General features: G+C 40.0%; 1 protein-coding gene across 3 annotated transcripts in view; it reads left to right on the forward strand.

The window, feature by feature from the left end:
- XLG3 (extra-large GTP-binding protein 3) overlaps positions 1 to 24,770 on the forward strand; it is a 206,562-nt gene that overhangs the window by 143,403 nt on the left and 38,389 nt on the right. The window lies entirely within an intron of this gene.

The raw sequence follows: 24,770 nt of genomic DNA on the forward strand, positions 1-24,770 counted from the left end.
TGCCCCTTTGCAAAAGCTCACTATCGAAATTTCTCCCGGCAACTCCGTTGCTTCAGAAAATCGAACTTTTGAACTTTCCGTGTGTCTTTCCAAATGACCTTCAAGACTCTTTAAATACTCTCCTCATTAACATTCAACGGTCCATATTAGAAGCTAATCAATGGCTAAGATCATTTCTGCTTGATCCTCATCTTCTTCTAAAAGTTACACCCACAATTAGATTAATGCCCATAAATTATTTTATTTTCCTAAGTTTAGACTTGGGGTCCCATTAAAAATAATTAATTATTTTAATAAAACTGTTTTCGGTTGGAATTTCCCAAAACGCTTTCAAGGTTCTTTGGAATACATGTGCCCAGGCCTCCCTGCAAAATTTGAGACTTAGAACACATCCGGTGCTACCAGAAATCAACACAAGGCAGTTCAAATTCATTTGGAGCAATTCACTCTCTCTCTCATAGTTCGAGATCCTGAAACTGGACATTGGGAAGTGCGAAGTTGGAAAAGAGTTGGAAGAAGGCTGGAAAAGGGTGCGAAGTTTGGAGAGAAGAAAGAAGGCATTAAAAACGAAATTTTGGACCATCTATCTCTCACTTAGGAGGAGTATCTAGGAAGATCAAAGTTTTTCCTTGTCTAGTCGATGCTGCTGCTATTTCCAGTTGTTGGGTCGAAGATGCTACTGCAAGTTGACGCGGATAGGTCAAAGTTACTTTTGAAGGGTTATCATATGCAAGAAGGATTGAGCGCTGACTTGGTGTGGAGGAAGTCTTCTTGTAGGTCAAGAGTCTTGGATTATCCTTAGAAACTATTGAAGGAAGAATTGTTGACTGGGTTTTCCCCTAGATAAGGGTTTTGCCCTGGCTGCCCACCTACATCTGTTGTCCTTGTGCAATATTTTTGGTAATTGCGTGATGAACTAAAAGATAAAAGAACAACTTAAAGATAAAAGAATCACAAGTAATTATCTATATGAGAAAATCTTTCTGCGTTTCTGATTTTCTAACATGGTATCAAAGGTAAGGTGAAGAAGGAAAAAGGCAGTTTTGATAATCCATTGGAAGGAGTCTAAAGATTGATCAAGGGATCATATAAGTAGCTCTTATAAGGGAAGAAGCTCACTAGCTTCAAGGACAATGTCTAACACAATAAAGAGTGAGAACAAATTGGAAGGATCATCATATTTCAGGGAATGGAAGAAGAGAATTGACCTCATCCTTGAAAAGAACAAGGTCTTGGATTTAGTCAAAGGAAAGGTGAAGAAAGTTACCGAAGAATCCAGTGATGCAGACAAAGTGAAGTTTAGAGAGTCAGAAATATTGGCTATGACATCGATGGTAGAAAGCATAAAGGACAATCTTGTCCCATACATTTCCAATATAGACCATGCTTAAGAAATGTATGAAGCCTTATCAAAATTGTTCACTATTAAGAACATTGGTCAAGTAGCAAGTTTGAACAATGAATTAAGGACTACAAAAATGGCAAAGTATGACATTGCGACTTCCTTCTTTTTAAAGATATCTAGAATTAGAGATGAACTTCAAGCCATAGATGAATTTGTACTGGAAAAGGAACTAGTAATTACTGCATTATTGTGATTTCCACCTACTTGGAGTTCTTTTGCTTCAGGTCTCAACAACTGGAAAGAGGCTCCTACCTTCAAGTAATTATGGAATGCTTGCGCCCAAGAAGAAATGAGAATCTCATTAGTATCCAACAAGGAAGAAGAAAAGGTTTCAAATGCATACTCTGCCTCTTACGAGAAAGGAAACTCCTCATCCTGGTGGAATTTCTCCAAACGATTTCTGGGTCTTGGAGATTTCATGTATTCTAGCCCCTCCACAAAATTTTGGAGCTAGAGCACATCCAATGCTACCCAAAATCAACACTCCCTCTTAATGAGGAATGTGCTCTAACAGTGCTTCCCAATAGAAGCACAACACTGATCCATGGCATTGGTCCTCTGCGCCTCATCTATTGTGCTGCTGCAACCTGTGCTGCTGCTCATGACACTGCAACTGTCACTGCTACATCTGTACTGCAACTACCTCTGAATATGCTGCATCATGCTGCCCATAGCACTACCATTGCTAACTGCTGCAGTGCAAGTCCCGATGCTATCCGTCTCTGCTACTGAAACTGATTCTTCACCATCCCCATCTTCTCCCTGAAATAAACAAACTTGTTCTTCGTAGAGCCTTGGTGAGGATGTGTGCCACCTGTTCTCCCGTTGGAGTGTACCTCAATTGTACTGCCCCTCGTTGGACACAGTGTCTGACAAAGTGACACTTGATATCAATGTGTTTCGACCGATCATGAAATACTAGATTCTCAGAGAGCTTGATGCAACTTTGATTATCACACAAAATCCTGGTCGCTTCCATCCTTCTCCTGAATAGATTCACAAGCAATTTCCTAGGCCGTATGGCTTCGCACGAAGCTGTGCTAGCTGTCATATATTCTGCGTTAGCTGAGCTCAAAGCCACAGATTTCTGTTTTCTGCTACACCAGGAGGTCATTCCTGATCCAATGTTGAAACAATACCTAGTTGTACTTTTCCGATCCACTGAACTTCTAGCCTAATATGCGTCAGTGAACCCACTCCTCTTGATGCCGTTGCCTTGGGTGTACAATAGTCCATGTTCACTGTTCCTTGTATATACCTGAGAACATGTTTGGTTGCTGCCCAGTGCGCCCTCTTGGGTTCCACCATTAACTGACTGAGGGTGTTGACAGCGTAACAAATGTTTGTCTTGGTATTGACCAGATACATCAGGGACCCTATAAGCTGCCTGTACAAGGTGGGATCAACGTCTTTATCTTCTGATGCATCCATCTTCTTCCAGTTAGTGATCATTGGAGTAGCCATATGTCTACAGTGCTGCATTTTGAATCTTTTCAAGGTCTCTGTAGCATATCTCCCTTGTGCAAGGAAGATCTCACCCTTCTGCTGCCAAACTTACAACCCCAGGAAATAATGCATCTGTCCCAATTCCTTCATGTCGAATTTTGTGGCTAAGTTCTTCTTGTAGTCTTTGATGAGCCTGGATGATCCTGTCAGGAAAAGATCATCCACATATAAGACCAGGATTAGAGGCTCATTCTCTATGACAAGATAGTAGAGATTAGGATTTGCGTCACTCTTGACGAACCCCATCTTCTGCAAGTAGCCATCAATTCGACTGTACCATGCTCTAGGTGCTTGTTTAAGCCCATACAAATCTTTCTTCAACCTGCATATATGAGATTCCTTCTCATGTGTCTCAAAACCCTTTGGCTGTTCAATGTATACTTCTTCTTCTATCACCGCGTTCAAGAACGTTGTCTTGACATCCATTTGGTGAATCTCCCACACCTTCTGTGCTGCAAGGGATATCACGGTTCTAATAGAAGTATACTTGGCTATTGGGGCGAAGGCTTCTTCATAGTCTAACCCTTCGTTTTGAGCATACCCCTTAGCCACAAACCTGGCTTTGCATTTCTCCAGACTGCCGTCTACAACATATTTGACTTTGTAGATCCATCTTGAACCTACCACTGACCTGTCCTGAGGCCTAGGTACCACTTCTGATACGCCATTGACCATTATAGAAATGTATTCTTCCACAATAGCATCTTCCCCATACTTGATGCTGAACGGCCCCCTGAAAACTAGAGGGTTCCCCAACTTGAGCTACTAAGGCCTGGTATCTATCTGGTTGCCTTCACTCCTTTTTATCATTCTTGGGTGCACCAATGAAGTTTTCTGCATCCCGTAGAATCTATCGGAGTTTCCGGCTCGTTCTTCCATTGGTAATGGGTACGTCTATTAGCTCTTCCTCTTCCTGAGATCGCTCCTGTTCTGAAGTTGTTGGTACTATTTTTTGCTGGTCGAAGTGGTTGGACCAATGGATCGTCTTTTGACTGCTCCTTGAAAGACATTTCTCGGGATTTCCCGAAAGCTCTGTCCTCCATTAACTTTACATCCCGCCGAACTACTACCTTCCTACTCCCTGGAAGATAGACTCTATATGCCTTAGCATTCTCGCTGTGTCCCACAAGATATCCTTTTTCAGCAGTTTGATCTAATTTCTCTCTTTTCTTCGGGTAAACGATAATACGCCAAACTCCCAAATATCCTGAAATGACTAACTTCAATTGTCTTCTCGGTGAAGACACTTTCCGGAGTGATCTTGCCCAATGCCTTGTGTGGAGTCCTATTCTGGACATAAACTGTCGTGTTGCATGCTTTTGCCCTCAAGAATTTGGGCATATCCTGATCTTACAACATCACCCTAACTGCTTCCACAATAGTCTTGTTTTTCTTTTTTGCTACTCCATTTTGCTCCAGATTGTTGGGAGTTGTCCACACTCTTCTGATGCCTTCCCTAGCACAAACATCGGTGAAGTCCTTGTCAATGTACTCTCAACCATTGTCTGAGCGCAACACTTTTATCTTCTTTCTTGTCAGATTCTCTACTAGAGCCTTGAACTCTTTGAATTGACCAAAAACCTTATCCTTGGTTTTCAGAAAGTAGATCCAAGTCTTCTTGGAATGGTCATCGATGAAGGTGACGAAGTATTCGGCACCACCAAGAGCTTTTGTGGACATCAGTCCAAAGATATCTGAGTGTATCAATCCTAGAACACTCTGAGCCCTATTGTTAATTATGGAAAACGCTGCTTTGGCATACTTGCCTAGAGCTTACCCTCTGAACAAATCATCTCGTTCAATACTTAATTCCGGAACTCTTGATAACGTTTTCTTGAGAATTCTCAGAGCCCCAAGGTGTAAGTGTCCCATCCTCCTATGCCATAGTTCATTCAAATCTTTATCCCCACGGCTGCCTATTAGTGCCATTGGAGATTCTAGCTGTAATCTATACAACATGCTACTTCCGATTCCAACTTGGGTGTTTGACATATATTTTCTCCTTAATGAAGAAAACGTCATAGTCGTTGTTTTGAAGTTGTTGAGATACAGAGAGTAAGTTCATCCCCAATCCTGACACATGCAGTACATTGGTTGCTTGAAGCCGATCTCTTGCTTCTGTTTGAAAGATTGCAATACCTCTTCCTATGGGGGTACATTTTGCCTTATTTCCCATGGTGATCTGAAAATTCATCCTTTCTTCCTGATAATTCAAAAAACGTTCTCGCATTCCTGTCATATGCCAGGGAGCTCCACTATCTATATACCAAACCTCAGAGGAGGCAGAACTTGCTAGGCAAGCGAATTCTTCTTCCAGTGTGGAAGCTAACATAGAATAATCATGATCCATGTTCTTCGTGCTTTCTTCTTTCTCTGGAGATCTGCGTGAGTCCCTCTGAGTTGATGCCTCAACATCATGCTCCTGACTCATAGCAGATTCTTCTCTCTCGTTGCTCGATCTTTGCTCGGATACCATGTGAAAATTTCCAAATACGAAATTCTATTTTAACAACCGATTTATTTCACCTACTTATTTCTCACAATAAGTTATTTACGAAATCCTTTCAGTAAATGTTAAAATAAATTCTACTGCAGTTATCACATAATTACATAGAGAAAATAATAGTGATATACAAGCACACGAACCAATCACATCAACACAGTTGTTTTTGGACAATTGTCCCCAGAAAAACCCAATGTGGGAAAATTGATGCAGCAGATGAGGGTTTTATTAATCTTCAACAACAATCCATTAAAAATATTAATTATTTTAATAACTCCTCATCCTGGTGGAATTTCTCCAAACGATTTCTGGGTCTTGGAGATCTCATGTATTCTAGCCCCTCCACAAAATTTTGGAGCTAGAGCACATCCGATGGTAACCAAAATCAACATGTCATACCTGTGGAAGAAACATTGAAACCCTAGATGTAATGAAGGTTGTTATGTATGAAATGCTCAAAGTCTTGATGATATTGTCTAGGGTTTATGACAAAAACCCTAGCAAGAAGTTGAAAAATCTGTGTCTTTTGTTTGTAACTAAGTTTGGGTATTTAATGTCTAAAGTTGAATGCTTCCATTATTATATGATTATGATATGGTTAACTTCATGCTTCTATCGATTTGGTTGTACTTGCTATCTAAGTTGTGTAGGTACATAATCCTTAAGATGGTGAAGATGCTCGTAAAGTAAAAGCATGATGAAGAAAATTATGTGAATGATGATGATCATGATAACTCTGATAAGAAGGATGGAAGCCATGAAGGATTCTCTAATGTCTTAGAAAAGAAGTGGAGCTCGCTAAGTTGAGAGAGAGCTTGGATAAGGGAAATCTCCCTAAATTGTGAGGGAGCTTGGATAAAATAAATCTTCCTAAGTTGAGAGGGAGCTTGGATAAAATAAATCTTCCTAAGTTGAGAGGGAGGGCATATAATAGTCATGTTGGACATTTTGAAATAAGAAAATTGGAGATTGTATTTTGAGGGGCTATTGAAATGAGAAAAGACGAAACTATTTGTAGAATTTGTTGCTGCATGAAATGTAGGAAAGGAAGATGTCTAATTAAGGAATCTTTTGTCAAGATTCATTTGAAAGTGCTACTGTGATAAATTGAGAAGCAACATCTAGTTGTCTGGAAGACCCTGGAGGTTTGTGTTTACTTATGTACATTTGAAAGTTTGTTACTGATTGGGGTTGTGTTTGTACAGGTAAATCTCTTTGATGTTTGATAGCATGCATGTTACACGAGAGATATCTGTCACTGATTTGTTGATCAGGAAGGATTTGTTATCGATTGGAATAATCGAGAAAGTTAAGGCTTTGTGCGTGAGACACATTGCCAAAGAGGACATTTGGCTGGCACTTTGTGTTGATGTCTAGTTCCCAAAATAGGGAGGGTGGCATTGGTCATAGAGCTTTGACCTCAGATGCACACCTATATCCCTGGGTTGATGGTTAGCAAGTAAGCCTGATGATACCTAGAGAGGCTGAAAGTTTTAGTCCATCTTATTCCCCCCTGGATAGATTTCCTTGGTCAGGAATCTAGTCCATGGCATTGTGAGTGCCTAAACTGTTGGAGGACCTTGGATTATTGCCCTAGTCAGGAACCTAGTCCATGGCATTGCGATGCATAAATTATTCATGGTTCATGTGTTCTGAGATCTTCCTTGTACTTGTACGTATGAATACCTCCCTAGTTGAGAGGGAGTGTTGAAATATTTAACTAGGTTCGGTCTTTATAAATGTATGTGAGTTGCAATAAAATGTATTTATCAAAAGCAGGAAGAAAATATTAATATTGTTATTATTATGACTTATTAAAGCATGGGTTTCTTGCTTGGGTCATCATGTTTTAGGACAAAGTCCCCATTGAGGACTTAGGATTTATTCTGAGTCATTAGAGTCATTGTCCATTAAAAGAGACCCTTCTTGGGCTTTTGAGTCATTTGAAAACAATTAATATTGAATCAAATATGCTATTTGTCCTCTCTGAACCAAGTCAGCTTCCAGGAGATCAAGTCGGCCTCAAGGAGGACAATTCGACCCCATTAGAAGGGTATGTATACAAGGAAGTTTGAATTCATTGAGCAATTCACTCTCTCTCTCATGGTTCGAAATCTTAAAGCTTGAAGCTAGGAAGTGCGAAGTTGGAAAAGAGTTGGAAGAACGCTGGAAAAGGGTGCGAAGTTTGGAGAGAAGAAAGAAGACATCAAGATCGAAATTTTGGACCATCTATCTCTCACTCAGGAGGAAGATCTAGGTAGATCGAAATTTTTCTCTCTAGTCGAAGCTGCTGCTGCTACCAGTGGCTGGGTCGACGTTGCTACTGCAAGTTGATGTTGCTAGGTTGAAGTTACTTTTGAAGGGTTATCATCTGTAAGAAGGATTGAGGGTTGAGTTGGTGTGGAGGAAGTCTTTGTGTAGGTCAAGAGTCTTGGATTATCTCAAGAAACTATTAAAGGAAGAATCGTTGACTCAGTTTTCCCCTAGATAGGGGTTTTGCCCTGGCTGTTTGCCTACATTTGTTGTCCTTGTGCTATTGTTTTGTTAACTGCTTGATGAACTAAAAGATAAAAGAAGAATATAAAGATAAAAGAATCACAAGTGATTATCTATATAAGAAAATCTTTTGCCTTTTTGATTTTTTAACAGGCTCAAACTCATCCTCTTTGACAATAATGTTAGCTTCTATTGTAGGTACTGAATCCAGTATAATTGCTTTTCTAGTTTCCTATAGCGATTCTATAAGCTCACTTAATTCTTTAAAACATGTGTCCACGATTTAAGGAATTGGAGCATATAATGGTAGTCTTAATGTGGCTCTGGTGCAGTGGTTGAACGACCAGAGGGTCGAACATCTCTGATACCACTGTATCAAACAAACTTTATTCTGCTTGTACTTCAAATATAAAATACACACATGTACCGTAAAATATATATATATATATATATATATATATATATATAGAATAATAGGATGATTGAATGTTACAATAAGGCCCTTGCCTATGTTGCCAAGAAACGTGGGTTCGGGGACGGGGACGACATTTTTGGAAACAGGGTGCGTGGGTTCGTCGGGTAATATAATAATATTAAATTTTAATAATTATATTTTATAAATTATAAATTTATAATTAATAATATATATGAAATTTGAATTTGTATATTTTTTCAACTTTAAACAAGAAAACTTTAATGATAATCATTTAAACATGCACATCATTGAACATTCAACATTGAATTTATCACCAAAAAATTGTTCATTGTTTACATATTAACATGAATCATGATATGGGACAGATTTTGTCACACACAGTTGACTGAGATACACTAGCCAAGTTTCCTACAAACTTAGGAGTACGCTCAAAAATCCTGAAGTATTCTGAGTTCTCAAAGACTCAACATTTTAAACTTTATTTTATTGGGCTGCCTTGTGTGTTTTGTGGGACAGCAGTGAAATATATGCTGCCAGCAGCCATAATTTATACTTTAATGTAGCCACAAGCCTTAAAAAAAAACCACATAATTTATATGTTAATGTAATGATTCAATTTTTCAAAAATTAAAATATATATACTATGAAATGTTTTACTTTTTCCTGAACAAATTCTGAACCATTTAATTGGATTTTGTTGATCCATGGTGAAATTACATTGCAAGGGCAAACAACACCATTGATAGAGGGTAGATAATGAACTGGCTTGAATGTTGTGTAGATGATTGAGTTGAAATACATTCTCACTGAACGATTTATATTGTAAAGAATAGCACAGAGCTATATTCAGTGTATGAATGCATTTATGTAATGCCATTCATTAATGCAAAAAATGATGAATATTTTCTGCGCTTTATTAATCTAATTGCAACTATTTCATGTTAAAAGAACTGAAACGTATACTTATCATATTATAGTATATAGTATAAAAAATTAAAAATTTAACAAGTCTGGGCTGAGTAGAGGTAAGTTTGTGGCATTGTCATCTCTGTTTAGGGCTTCGGTTGGGTACAGGAGTCTGCATAGGGAGGCCGAGGTCTGTTCCTTAGTGAACAGTGAGCTGTTTTATGTAAACAGTGGCATGAATCAAGCCCTACAGCTCAGCGTTTGACAACAACAAGGAGGAGGGACTATGCCGTAGCTGTAGGAGGCAAATGGAGTGTATAAAAGTGGATTGACAGTTGTGGCTCATGTTGCAGACAGTCCGAAACAACAAGAAATTGTGACATTCATTCCGGCAAGCCTTTAAAAGAACCCAAAGAACCCAACCTGAAGAACCCAAGAATCCAAGAACCCATTAAAGGAAAAGAACCCAATTTTTTTTTTTGAAGAACCGAGTTCTTCATGGAAGAACCTGATTCTTCTGGGTTCTTTAAGGAATAACCCGTACCCGAATCCGGTACTTGGGTGCGGGAACCCGGGACGGGTTCGAGAACCCCACCCCCGGGTGCGGGCACCCGTGCAACATAGGCCCTTGCTTATATGCCAAGTAAGGTGGCCTTTCATAAGTAGTCATGCCCTTTGGGACATGTCTCTTCAATAATTAATTACTATTTATGTTTGTTACATACTCCATCACAATCAATCCCTTTGACTATGGCACTTGGCCATAAAATCTTTTCCCCTCCGTCATTATTCACATGGCACCTATCAATTGAAGGGTGGATCAAGGACATGTCATCTTCCCTTGGAGGTTGAGAACACTTAATAAGATCGTCTATTAGCTACTCCTCTATAGGGAGGTAACAACATTACGTGAAGGCCCCAATTTTGGAAGAGAAGCCTTATGTGAAGTGTTGATTTGCCCATTTCTTTAAAGCTTGGTTCATGTTACCGCTCAAACAGTTGGGGACCTAAAGGGGATTCCGAAAGGGAAAATGCTAGGCCAAGGGAAACAAATGGAGACTTACCCCACTGTCACCTTAGCTAAGGCTTCCTTCTACTTACAAACTTTCGTTGATGGGAGGAGACTTGGTATGTTATGGAGTCACCGATGAAGGATGAATCAATGAATGGATATCACTGACCAAAATAATCCCTTTCTTAAAAGAGCTTGAAGGATGGAGCTTGCTTGCTTTCTAAGCGAGGTACAATATCTTCTAGGGAAATGAAGGGAGGATTTGAGGGTTAGGTTTATGGGATATGACTTGTGAAGGAGTTTCTCGATCCCGAAAATCCTTGTTGAAATTGGTATCCCAAATGGTTCTTGAAGAATTGTCTTTTCAAAGGAACAGGACCACACGGGACCAAGTGGACCCAATATAGGTCAGGAGGTAAGAGTTTAGCAACCAATGATGTTCCTAACCCAGACAAGGAGGGGGAAAGGATCAAAGAAGGAATTTTCACTTGAAGGTGTTGAATTAATCCTACGAGGCACCAGCCTTGGGGATACTAGGGAAAAGTTTGATCTCAGAGGTAGGGCTTGGCTTTTCTCACAACTCCACTGTCGGAATGCCTTCAAAACTGGAGGAGGCCTTGAGGAGACACCAACGCAGGAGAGGCTAGGAGATCGAACCTTTTGGAGGGCTACTTTGTCTAGAAAATGATGCCCTAGGTGACCCAACTTGGCTAGACCTAGGAAAAGGTGAAAAAGAGTTTATTTTAGGTGACAACCTCTTGGTAGGTCAGTGCCTTAGTCTTGGGAGAATCGAGTCTATTATAGATATGAATGAGGACCTTTGGTTCTAAGTCAAGGAGGCCTCAAGACTAGTTCTCTAACCTTCTATGTCAAAGAGAAGCAATCTTGCAGCTTTTATACTTTGAAGTGCAAAAGGTGATGGCTTATCAAGATGAATTCGTTGCTAGAATTATCCCTAGGAGATTTCATTCAAATTACATGGTCCATACATTGAGAGTTGCTATATAGAGACAACATTCCACAATTTAAGCAGTGAATGCATGCAACAATTAACCCTAAAAATAGCAAAAATCCCAATCCAATGTATATGACAAAGTAAAACAAGAATACCATTAAAAGCATGTATTTACATGTAATAGAACATATCCAACCATCCACAATTTGACAATAGAGAAGCTCCAAGATAAGATAAACCAAATGCACAAATCAAAATTCATCCATAAAGCTCCAATTCATCCTCCACGCAAAGTGAAAAATCCTCGAGAGAGAGAAGAGATCCAATCCAAAATGATGATGAGCAAATGAAATCATCTCGCTTGTATTTATACACTAATGAGGAGTTCGAATTAGCCTCCTTGGCCTACATAAGCCCCAAAATAAAATATTGTTCTAATAATTCAACTTTTGGAACAAGCCCAACAAACTAGCTCATAAATGAAAGAATAAGTCTCTAAAGAGGTCAAATAATAATCCATGCATGTCGTAGGCCCTCTGAGAGGCCTAATGAGGTCCATGGGTGTCGTAATGAAGAGTAGGACCCTCAAAAGCAATGGACAAGGGGTTGGCCCCTTGTAATAACCTGTGTTGCTCCAAATGACATGTGGGGGCACACAAATGTCCTCATGGGTCTCCAAACAATTCGAAGATGCCTGTAGATTGCCTGTAAGGGCTAGGATGATGGTGTAGGTGATGCCACATCATCATGGAAGTCCTGGATCATTTGCGAGGTGTATGGTGCAAATATGGGGCCAACTGGGCATGATGTGTTGATTTTGGGTAGCATCGGATGTGATCTAGCCTTGAAAATTGGTGGGAGAGGTTAAGGCACATGAGATCTCCAAGACCCAGAAATCGTTTGGAGAAATTCCACCCGGATGAAGAGATATTAAAATAATTAATATTTTTAATGAGTTACTAAGTCTAAACTTAGGAAAATAAAAATATTAATGTGTATTAATATAAAATGGTTGAGAAAGTTCTATGTGACGAGGATCAAGCCAATTCTAATCTTAGCCGTTGATTAGGGACTTAATGTCGACCGTTGAATCGTCAACAGGAAATGTATAAGAGGAGGCTTGAGGGTTAGTTGGAGACACACGAAGGGGAGATCAATGAGTTTGATTTTCTGGGGCAAGGCTTGTTGAGGAAATCGAGCAAGTGATCAGTTGCAGTGAGGGGCAGTTTGGTAAGGGATTTTCATCTGGGGCCGAAGAATACATAGCAAAGAGGCAACGTAGTGCCCAAAGGGACAACACAAGCCCTGGAAGCACTGACGCAGAGGCCGTAGAGTTGACACAGAGGACGCAGAAGCTGACGTAGGCAGCGCAAAAGCCTCAGAGGCTGACGCTCGGCCTCAGAGGCAGCGCTGGGGAGATTTTATTGGGCAAATTGGGAGCAGATCAACAGATTTTGACTCGGGAGAGGGTGACATAGCTCCTGGAGGAGTGTGGCAGTTCCAGAGCAGTGCTTGGAGCAGCTTTTGTTGTCCAGCATAAGGAACAACCAGAGTCGCTGTGGGGTTTGATCATCCGGTTGCTGATTTGCTGAAATATCTGTCTCCAGATAGAGGTAGTACTGTCGAGGATATTCTCTGTTGGGTGAGCCATTTCTGGCACCCTATTTGTATTCACGAATCTGCTTAATAATACAATCCTTCTATATGTTGCACCAGTTTTCCCGAATTGGGTTTTTTCCTGGACGATTGTCCGAAAATAACGGTGTCCCTTGTGTTATTGTTTCTGTTTATTTCAGAGCATGATTTGTATATTTGTGAAGGCTGCAATAGTGTTTACTTCGATATTTATGCAATTAAGTAACTTGTTAATGTAAAGAACAAGCAGGAGAGTGTAAACCAGTAATTGCAGTAGGGGTTTTTGATGTGTTAAATTAAGAAATTTTCACATGATGGATCAGGTGCATCTTCCTCGTCTAATAAGTGAACCACAAGCAATCTCTGAATGACTGTGGGGATCCATGGAATGCTGTCTACTGTTGTGGAGGCCCATGTCTCTCAATGCACACCCTACATGTGCCAATGTAACCCTTTGGAGGGTTAGGACCCCATTTAGGGATACCAAACCCAAGATAGAGACCATTTGCAATCCTTCCTAAGATCCAATGCGTCCCCTAGCCTTCCAGTACAACAAGGCATTAGGGAAATCAAGTAAATGAGCTTACCAACCATGGACCATAGGTGCGGACTTCATAACGGCTTGCCTTTCCATAATGGGCTTTGAGATGTGCTAATGTCTCGTCAACTACAGATGGGGCTAACCAAATATCCTATTAGGTGGTTTCTACTTCTAAAGGGGATAATATGCTCAAGGTACATCATTCAAAAGGTGGTGGCATGTGACAGATTGATAAATGAAGGGATGAGAAGGGGTAGCCCTAGGTCACAAGCTTGGGTACAATGGTAGCTAATAAGAGGGAAGCCCACACTTGGGGGTTTATAATATATAAGAGGGAGTAATCGTGGTACATGAGGTGCCTCAGCCTTGATTTTTCCAACCTTCCTTATATGCCTTTTGCCTTTATATGATTTTCTTTGATTAACTGCTCGGGTCTCAAGGGATAAGAGCATGATGCATAGGATATAACAATTAATACCCCCTTTCAAAGGTTGGGTGGTTCATTGCCCACCAGGTGTTGGGACAGTCATGGGTTCGTATGTGATGAAGGAGGCTCATAGAACTTGTAGGAACTAGGGTCAATGCCATGATGATGGGGTAAAGCTCATATATTGGCTTTTGCCCACGGGCTAAATGTGTTTGTCCCGACCATCTTTTGCTTTTTGTGGTACATTTTCCTGTTGAATGTGACCAAATATGCTTTTATCTTTCTTTTTAGCTACATCAACCTTCGGGCATCATTGTAGGCTTGACCTAAGGTGTGGGTAGGGGGAAGGGGCAAGCTAACCTCATGTGAACCCAGGTGGGAGAAATGCTGAATGGGGTAATAATGAGTGGAAAGAGCGTATTATAAGCGGCTAAGGAAGCGGGACCATGCAACCAAAATCAGGGTTTTCCATGAAATACCATCCCTAAATCCAAATGGTTACTGAAAGAGATCCCAGAGGACTAAAATGCAAGATTAATATCCAAAAGGGGTCTAGGGGACAATGACAAAGTCTTAATTCATTCTTTTCGCAAAATCCCCCCATTAGTCCATGCCCAATAGTGCCCACGATAAGCAAACTACAATACTCAATTATCAAATGACAAGGCATACCTTTAGGTTCGAGAGGCCCACCTTCTAACATACGATCATGGCAGATGGGTAAGGGACCACATGGCTGGCTCAAGGGGTAGAGAAATGGCAAAATGAGCCAGTTGGTGGCTGCAAGGGGTAACAATTCACTTAGTGGAATAATGATTAATGTACCTAATGGTGTAAGTTGTAGCACTAGATTTATGTGTAATTGGCAGGTGGTTCCATCTATAGGTCCAGGGAACTTAACTAGGGGTCCAAGTCCTCTAGAGGGACATATTGCCACCCACACGTGATGTGTTGAGAGCCATGGGACTCTAGACAATTGTAGAGCATCATTTGTATCCATGGGCACCCTCAACACCCATAAATCTCATGCACTTTGCCCTCTATCATTTATGGGATGTTGTAACTGGACCATCATGCCCGCAGCCGACTTAACAATACTAAAGGTAAGGTAGTTGATTTAGGGCGCATATGAGGTTTTCCTCATGCCTTGAGACATGGGAGGGTTAGCACCATCTTCAGTGCCCTCAACGTTGGAGCAGAGTCAGACATATTCACCACTTGGAGACCCATGAGACCTATTTCTGTGCCCGAAACCCAAACTAATGCCCATAAAGGATTTTGTCAAAGATCTGGGGGCCAACCCATAGAACATGATTTTAGAGGGCCTCTACACCCATCATGGCACTTGGAGCCCTCAACGTTAACCGTAAAGGATCCTATGCTAACATGATGTCATCATTTTAGCTTGATCACGTGGAGATAAATTTTAATTCACAAGAGCTACTAGATCGACTTGTGACCTATGCCATTATTTACACATTATCTTATGATTAGAGGGGCATGTAGACTAAATTAGGTCTCCTTATTCCTCACATAAATAGAAGAGACATTCATTGTAACTTATCATCATTGCACAAGTGAGAGTTTTGGCCTCTTGGATTGTTTTCAACCTCTCTTCTTGGGATAAAATAAGATCTATTAATGCACTTTGATATTGTGAGTTAAGGAATTTGCTTTCGAGCTATTTCTTTGGAAATAAATTATGGAATGTTTTTGCCTATGTTGCCAGGAAACGTGGGTTCGGGGACGGGGACGGGGACGGGGACGACATTTTTGGAAACAGAGTGCGTGGGTTCGTCGGGTAATATAATAATATTAAATTTTAATAATTATATTTTATAAATTATAAATTTATAATTAATAATATATATGAAATTTGAATTTGTATATTTTTTCAACTTTAAACAAGAAAACTTTAATGATAATCATTTAAACATGCACATCATTGAACATTCAACATTGAATTTATCACCAAAAAATTGTTCATTGTTTACATATTAACATGAATCATGATATGGGACAGATTTTGTCACACACAGTTGACTGAGGTACACTAGCCAAGTTTCCTACAAACTTAGGAGTACGCTCAAAAATCCTAAAGTATTCTGAGTTCTCAAAGACTCAACATTTTAGACTTTATTTTATTGGGCTGCCTTGTGTGTTTTGTGGGACAGCAATGAAATATATGCTGCCAGCAGCCATAATTTATACTTTAATGTAGCCACAAGCTTTAAAAAAAAACCACAGAATTTATATGTTAATGTAATGATTCATTTTTTCAAAATTAAAATATATATACTATGAAATGTTTTACTTTTTCCTGAACAAATTCTGAACCATTTAATTGGATTTTGTTGATCCATGGTGAAATTACATTGCAAGGGCAAGCAACACCATTGATAGAGGGTAGATAATGAACTGGCTTGAATGTTGTGTAGATGATTGAGTTGAAATACATTCTCACTGAACGGTTTATATTGTAAAGAATATCACAGAGCTATATTCAGTGTATGAATGCATTTATGTAATGCCATTCATTAATGCAAAAAATGATGAAGATTTTCTGCGCTTTATTAATCTAATTGCAACTATTTCATGTTAAAAGAACTGAAACATATACTTCTCATATTATAGTATATAGTATAAAAAATTAAAAATTTAAGAAGTCTGGGCTGAGTAGAGGTAAGTTTGTGGCATTGTCATCTCTGTTTAGGGCTTCGGTTGGGTACAGGAGTCTGCATAGGGAGGCCGAGGTCTGTTCCTTAGTGAACAGTGAGCTGTTTTATGTAAACAGTGGCATGAATCAAGCCCTACAGCTCAGCGTTTGACAACAACAAGGAGGAGGGACTATGCCGCAGCTGTAGGAGGCAAATGGAGTGTATAAAAGTGGACTGACAGTTGTGGCTCATGTTGCAGACAGTCCGAAACAGCAAGAAATTGTGACATTCATTCCGGCAAGCCTTTAAAAGAACACAAAGAACCCAACCTGAAGAACCCAAGAATCCAAGAACCCATTAAAGGAAAAGAACCCAATTTTTTTTTTGAAGAACCGAGTTCTTCATGGAAGAACCCGATTCTTCTGGGTTCTTCTAGGAAGAACCCGTACCCGAATCCGGTACTTGGGTGCGGGAACCCGGGACGGGTTCGAGAACCCCACCCCCCGGTGCGGGCACCCGTGCAACATAGGTTTTCGCATGTTATCTTGTAAGTGCGTTTATTGTTGAAGATTTATTTTTTTCTAAATGTATGGAATAATTGATGCTAGGTCATGTGAAGTTTGTGCCCTAATCTTTTGAAGATCAATTAAATGCTATCTAGTTGAAGTATTGCTTACATGTGAATTGATTGTCCTAGTGGTGATATTTCATTAGCTTTCCCATGTAAAATTGATTTTCCATTGAATAGATAATAGTTCAAGATTTTGGGGCTAGGGCATCAAGGTTTTGGCCTCCTTAGTGAAACTTTGGCATATCTTACACATCATAGACTACATTTACCAAGGGACAAGGGACTAGTCTTTATTGTTGGTGATCACACTCTATTCTTATCCATATTTTCTCCCTCTTAGTTTGGCACTTTCAAGGCCAAGCCAAGAAACTTGAGCTTGGTGCGAATCCCTAGGCAAGTTGAGTTTTGGTGATTTGAGAGCCTAAACATCAAAGGGATAGTATTTGCCACAAAATCTATCCTTTTCGTGGGGCATCCAGTTCAATTTTATCCATAAACTTTCTTACCCTAGTTGTTTGACTAAGAGGGATACTCTAGTTCTCTTTGCTTCAACTTAAGGCTGTCGTAAAGGTTTCATGAGCCTTGGCATAACTGGTATACATTGTAGGAAACCTTTTCTATTTGCCTTGACCTTTGGATACTCCAACACGTCAAATTTATCAAACCCCATGTCTTGTGCCCTTCATTCTAGGTCTCATCATAGAAAGAAAATTGCTTGCGTGTGAATCCTTGAGCCTAAATTTTGTCTTTCTTGAAGAGCTCCTAGCAAGATTATTTCCCACATTAACCTTAGAACATCTGTCCTCCAATCAATGAAAGTCCGTAAAGACTGTTACCCCATTGTTGCTTCTTTGTTTAGTTTATGCTTTGTAGGGTTTCCCTCTCCAAGGCTTGCTAGATTTTGTGGCAACAAGGCTAACTCCTCACTCCTACTCGAAATTTCTCCTTTGCTCTTTATTGCTTGATTGGTAAGAGCGAAATTGTCATCACCACTCTTGCGCTAGCCTCCTGATAGAGATTCCTCTTGAATCTCCTCTTGGATGAAATCATCCCACAGTGTATCCCAATTCGAAAGGTTATGTCATGTCATGATGCCCTTGATGATAGGAGCTCAAGGCTTGGTGAAGCCATTCAGGACAATGTTGATTTTTAATGTACCCTGGACAAGTGGTTTCCCATGGGTTAGTCTCTACCTAGGGAAAAGTGTCCAAAATAATTCTTTTCCTAAGTGTGACTTTATAAAGTGAAAGTGACTTTATAAGTGGTAAAGTCAATGTTAAACTATAAAGTGCAAAGTGACTTTAGACATAAAGTACAATGTGGATACTTTATTTAATGGGTGAGTTAAAAAATAGAAAGTGAGAATTAAATGCACATTTATTCTCATCCCTTGATGTAAATGAATACGAGCCATTAGATTTTAGGGTTACCTAAAAGTCATTTAGGGAATCAAAAGGGGGAAAAGAAAAGAGAGACTGCATTCATTCTTCATGAGCAAATTGGAGAAACGAGTCTGAGAGCTGGAGAAAAGTTCTGATAGAGAAATTTGTTGCAGCAAGCTGAAGGGGTGATTTTTGGGCAAAGCTGGGCATGGAAATCAAGGCATAGAAGACAACATAAGGTATAATACAAACAACATTGAATGCTGTGAGCTGCACGTTGTTCGAGAAAAGTTTTTGAAAAAAATATTTTTTTTGAAAAAGAATCCATACAGTGCGTACAATACAGTACAAATTTTCAGCTTCAAGTGGGCACAAAATCGAGGCAAAGTTGGCACGGTTTTCAAGGAGTTTTGGGCTAAAGAGATAAGTTGTATGTTGTTGTTTTGTTTTGTCTACAAATGTATTTTTCCTGAACCTGAAAGATAAATTAATTTGAAGATTGAAGGGGTTTTGCCTGAGTCTAAGTTGACCAAAAATCTGTGTTTTTTTATGTGTTGCTGGTATGGTTATGTCCATATTTATTTTCAGCATGTTTTGACAGTCCCATGTGTTTTAATCTGAAAAATTTTATTTCCAGAATTCTATATGTTGAATGTATGTTTATGGGAAATGGCATTTTAACTGAATGGGAGTGATAAGGTGAAATTAAAACCTGGTTGAGATTGTAGGGAACTTTTTTTTAGTCATCAAATTTCAACATGGTATCAGAGCTACAGGTTGAAAATTATAGTTTGAACAACAAACAATAGTTTGGGACAACAAACAGTGGTTTGGACAACAAATTGAATTTTTGGACAACAAACTCATTTTGGACAACAAATTGATATTTTGGGACAACAAGGTGAAATTTCACACAGACTGAACTTTTGGGACAACAAGGTGTGCTGGAAAGTTCATTTCTCCATTTTCTTGGTTTTGTAAATTTTGGACAGCAGTCATGGCCATGTTCTTAAGGATAGAGGACAGACTGGATGGGATATCCAACTATGCCGTTTGGAAGGACAGAATTCAGACAGTGTTTGAGGAGGCAACAATTTGGGACATAGTGCGGCAAGTGGTTGTACCTCCTACTGCTGCAGATGAACTTGCTGAATTCACAAAAAATAATGCAAAGGCAAAAAGGATTTTGATGGACAGTCTGAAGGATCATGTGGTTCCTTAGGTGAGAGGAAACACATATGCATATCAGATGTGGACAACTCTAACCACTCTCTATCAGAGTACCAATGAGAGCAGGAAGATGGTACTCAAAGAACAGTCGAAGAACATCATAATGACAAAGGTTGAAAGTGTAGTTCATTATCTTGGCAAGGTCAAACAGGGACGTGATGATTTCACTGCTATTGGTGAGGGAGTTGCACACACAAAGTTAGTCAGGATAACTGTAGTGGGACTTCCTAAGTCTTGGGAGGTCTTTGGAGATGCTATTACCTCTAGGGAAAATCTTCCCAATTGGGGTAGATTCTGTGATGATTGTGTGCAACATGAGATACAGAACATTGACAGTGGTGGGGTGAAGATGCAGCCTTGACAGCCAAGGGGAAGAACAAAGGGAAGGCCAAGAAAGGGGCCTCATCAGATGGGGCTAAGGGAAATGAGAAAGAAAGATGCAGATATGTCCAAAGTCAAATTTTGGGCATGTCAGAAGATGGGACACTATGTTGCTACGTGTTCTGAGAGGAAGAACAAGGGGAAGAAGGGTACTGCAGCTTCAACAGATGTGGAGTAGTTTGTTTCACAGTTTGACCAAGAATTTGCATTTATTACTTCTACATCTAGTAGGAGTACATCATCCGATGTGTGGTACATAGACAGCAGGGCTTCCCGCCATATGACAGGTGCACGGGAGTTCTTTTCAGAGCTTGCAGAGAGGGCATTAGATATTGAGATTGTACTAGGAGATGACCGCACTGTGAGATTAGTTGGTGTGGAGAGTGTGACTTTTGAGAGGGAGTCTTTGCCTCCTTTTAAGGTCATGGATGTTTTGTATGTTTCGGGAATGAAGAAGAACTTGATTTCAGTGTCTGCTATGGAGGAGAAGGGGTTTGACATCACTTTCTCAGGAGGGCAGGTATTGATGCAACCCAGGGGAGCTTCCATCACTTTGGCCAAAGTGATTGGAGTCCGCTCTGGGAAACTATACAGGTTTAGTTTTCAGTTGACAGGAGCATTGATGAGTAGCACATCTGGTAGCACTCACACTAGTACCTCCAGCGGTAGAGACTTGTGCGAGTTATGGCACCGGAGGATGGCGCATATGCATCATGGAGCTTTGAGAGAACTGAGGGAGATCACTACTGGAGTTCTCGATTTCAATGTCGAGCATTATGAGGTCTGTAGAGGGTGTGCTTTGGGCGAGTACACCAGGTTACCATTCCCAACGAGCGACATCAGATCTACATGTATACTAGACTTGATTCATACTGATGTTAGTGGCCGTATGTCTCATGTGTCTTTGGGTGGTTATGAGTATTATGTTATATTCATTGATGACTACTCTAGGAGGACTTAGATCTATTTCCTTAAGACTAAGGGTGAGGACTTTAGTCGCTTTAAAGATTTCAAAGCTCTTGTGGAAAAATAGACAGGTAGGAAGATTTGGGTCTTGAGGTCAGACAATGGTGGTGAGCACATTGATGGTGGGTTTTTTGACTTTTGTGCACAGGAGGGAATTAGGAGAGAGTTCATGGTTCCTTACAACCCCCGGTGGAATGGGGTGTCTGAAAGGAAGAACAGAGCTATTGTTGGGGTTGCTAGAGCGATGATTCATGATTAGGGGTTGCCTTTGTTTTTGTGGGCTGAGGCCTGCAATACTGCTGTTTATCTTCAGAACAAGAGTCCTCATAGAGTATTGGGGAATATGACTCCGGAGGAGGTTTTCACTAGAGAGAAGCCTCATGTGGGGCATCTTCGTATCTTTGGATGTCTCACATATTCTGATATGCCCAAAGAGAAGAGGATGAAGTTGGAACCCATGGCAGAGAAGGTTATCTTTATGGGTTACAACGAGACTTCGAAAGCTTATCGGATCTTCATTTCTTCTAAACGGAGAGTGGTGATTAGGAGGGATGTGAAGTTTGAGGAGGAGAGGGCCTATCAGAGATCACGGGAGTATGAGGTATAGGGAGTATGACCTCAGGGTTCTGGATCGACTGGTACAAGAGGTACTCCAGTGTCAGTGACATCTGGGGCACCAATGGCAAGTTCACCGAGCACTTCTTTAGGGAGTCCATTGGTACAAAGTTCACATGACACTTCAGCTGACATAGGCATAGGTGCCAGTATAGGTTCGTCGAGGACAGATGCTGGTACAAGCACACCAGGGCCAATTAACAGACCTTCAGGTGCACCAGATTGGGGGGCAGAGGATGAGGTTCCCTATGGGGAAGCTTCTTTAGGGAAGAGGAGGCCCAAGTGGCTTCACCTTGAAGGAAGCAGAGTCCGTTGGTCCTCCGAAGAGGGTGAGTAGGGAGAGTGTGTCACTTGAGCGGTTTTGTAGTTATGCAGTTATGGGAAATGGAGTTTTTTTTCTCGCGAATTTGGGAATTGGAATTTTTTTGGCACCAAATTTATGTGGGAACGCGGGAACTCTGAAAAAAATAATGTTTCAAGGCTCCCAAAACGGTCTGAAGCTCCCATTGCAGCTCCCGCCGAACAGGAAATGATCCCATACCATTCCAAAGCTCTCGGGAGCGTGGGAACCATTGGAACAGGTTTCCCACCTCCCGGCAGCTGTTCCAATGCAATAGAGACAAATAATGTTGCATAATCCTAAGTCTAACTAGCATTCACTTAGCTAGATGCAGGGAGGTAAGTAATAGAGAGTCACTCAATGACCTTGTTATTAGAAAATCCTTGGTATAAATTGAAATTCGAATTGATAACTGTGGAGACTCCTTTGCTTGCCTTATGAATGCTTTTGCTTGCTAGATTGTTCTTGCTTTCACAGAGACAAATGTTGAGGCATTATATGAAGGAAAAGTTTTGTCACCACTATAAACCATTAAGTTGATTGTCAGGTCTTTGGGGGTACCCTCAATGAGAAAAATATCCTTAGAAATGTAGGAATTGAGAACATTTAGTGAATGGAAGCAACAAAGCTATAGACTAGAAACTTAGAAAGAAGGAAAGCTTTAAGCTTTGAGGTTAGTTTCCAAGAGGATTATTGAGCTAATCAAGAGAATGGAATGACTGGAATTGCCAAATTTTGCGTTGGAAACAGCAATTCATGTAACTCACCAATCTAATAACAGAAATCAACTGTGAGAATTTAATTCTAAAATAGAAGGTTAATGACACCAAAATACAAGAAAATACTTTCTAGAGAATTCCCTTCATGTGGAATTTTGTACCTCAAGCATAAGCAAGAGAAAATTTGTTCCGAGTAGGCTCTATTTAAGCATGGGGTTGGGACTCAACAAGAAGCCCCCAATTCTTAGACATAAGTGGTTCAGGGAAGCAAATGAATCGTCCACATAGAGGTTGAAGAAGTTGTTCAAGACAAATTCCTAGAGGAATGCACTATATGGAATTGATATCCAAAATTGATGATGAGGGGACTCCCAACACCCTTGTCTAAACCTTCAGATCCCATGCAAATGAGGGTTTCTTTTCTTTGGGACTCATTGGGTTTACTGGACTTGACCTCGACAAGTGTGTGGTGGGTTTGGCTCCACACTTTTCCTTTGTTTTCAGATATTGGGAGATAGATTAAATGTTGTCCGATCAAAGTGGAAGCTCTTGGATTTTTTGGATGCCAATCTCATGCCACCCTAGATAAGCTTATAGCTCAAACAATCTTAGGAGCAAGTTGTTGCAGCTAGGAAGGCTGGCAATTGGGTTGTTATTAGAGACATCACGGTAGTTATTCCATAGTCCCTATCCCCTTTGGTGGATCCATTTAGGGTCCCATGAAATGATGCCCCTATTGGGGAATGAGCGAAGTCTCCATTGGATGTTGGGACTGTAATGGAATATTTTGGTCTTCACTTGTCTTAATTTACAATGCACTCAGAGCATCTGATATTCTATTTTTGACTAAGACCTAGGAGAGCATTGCTAGGATCATTCTAGACTATGCAAGGTATCATTGCTTTTTAGTGTGTAGACATGAGGCCAGGAGTTCCAATGGTGTTTGTGGGTTGGGCAGCGTGGCTTGTTTGTTCTATGAATCTCTCTAGGGTAGAGTCTCTAGGGTTTTCCAGACAATTTTTGCTAGACTCATGTTGCTCAGGATCAATGGCATGCTCACCTTTTTGAGAGATATACATTGTTGTTTGTCATTGGGCTATGAATACTTAGCTTATATTTGTGATGATTATGTATTTTTGTTAATGAGTTTCCTGGATCTTTGGTGAGATTTGGTCGCTTGTTAGTAAATTCTAGCTCCATAGAATTGGATAATAATTTAACTGATTTTAAATTTTGAAAGGTGTAAGAATATCTTTTTTTTGAGTTTTTTTTTTCCTTCATTGGGAATCTATGAACTCTGCTTGTATGGCAGTATTTTTATGGTTCATACGAAGCTTCAGATGATTAGGTAAAGTTTGAATCCAAACTAGAGTTAGGTTCCTAACAAAATAACTCTATTTTACCTGAAGCATTGGCCTTTTTAATACTTTGCTACTTTCTTCTTCCTAGTGACGTCTAGGTTGTCTTCTAGTGTTTGGAGAAGTTAAATAGATCTTATTTTGTTGTCTGACTTATAACATTCTAATGAATTTAAAATTGAAACTTGTGAGATCATGATGATCCAAGTATACTTTTTCTTAAATTTAACCACTTTCCATATTGCAGTAGAGCGCATATTAGTGAAGAGAGTTAAGGCTGCAATAAAATCAGTTTGTTGATTATTTGATTGAATTTCTCAAATAATATTTGATTATCCTTCCTTTTTCATCCTCTGTAGTCTTTGCTAGGTTCCTGTTTCTCCTATTAGTTTTGTATTCACCTTTTCCTCATTGTTATCATTCTTTGACATTTTGATACTTCTTCCTTTGTATTCTACTGATTTTTTTTAGGTGGATCGAGATGAAGTGTATATGGATAGTGATTCTATTAATAGCAAAGTCTCTTTCTTATAGAGTGTGTGATATATATAATGTATTGGAAAACGTCGTGATTTTTTAATGCTTTCTAGTAACTACTGAAAGTAACATCAAAAGAGACTATTCGGCTGTCATTGTCACATCTCTAATTGTTTGTTTAATAACTAATGATTGGTTTCGAGTCTAGATTAAGGAGTGTGGTTTTGATTTGTTGTCATTGGGCTTGGTGTT

Source organism: Pinus tabuliformis, chromosome 7 (assembly GCF_031772625.1).
Source record: "Pinus tabuliformis cultivar Carrire ecotype Pingquan chromosome 7, CPIR1, whole genome shotgun sequence".
Taxonomy (NCBI): domain Eukaryota; kingdom Viridiplantae; phylum Streptophyta; class Pinopsida; order Pinales; family Pinaceae; genus Pinus; species Pinus tabuliformis.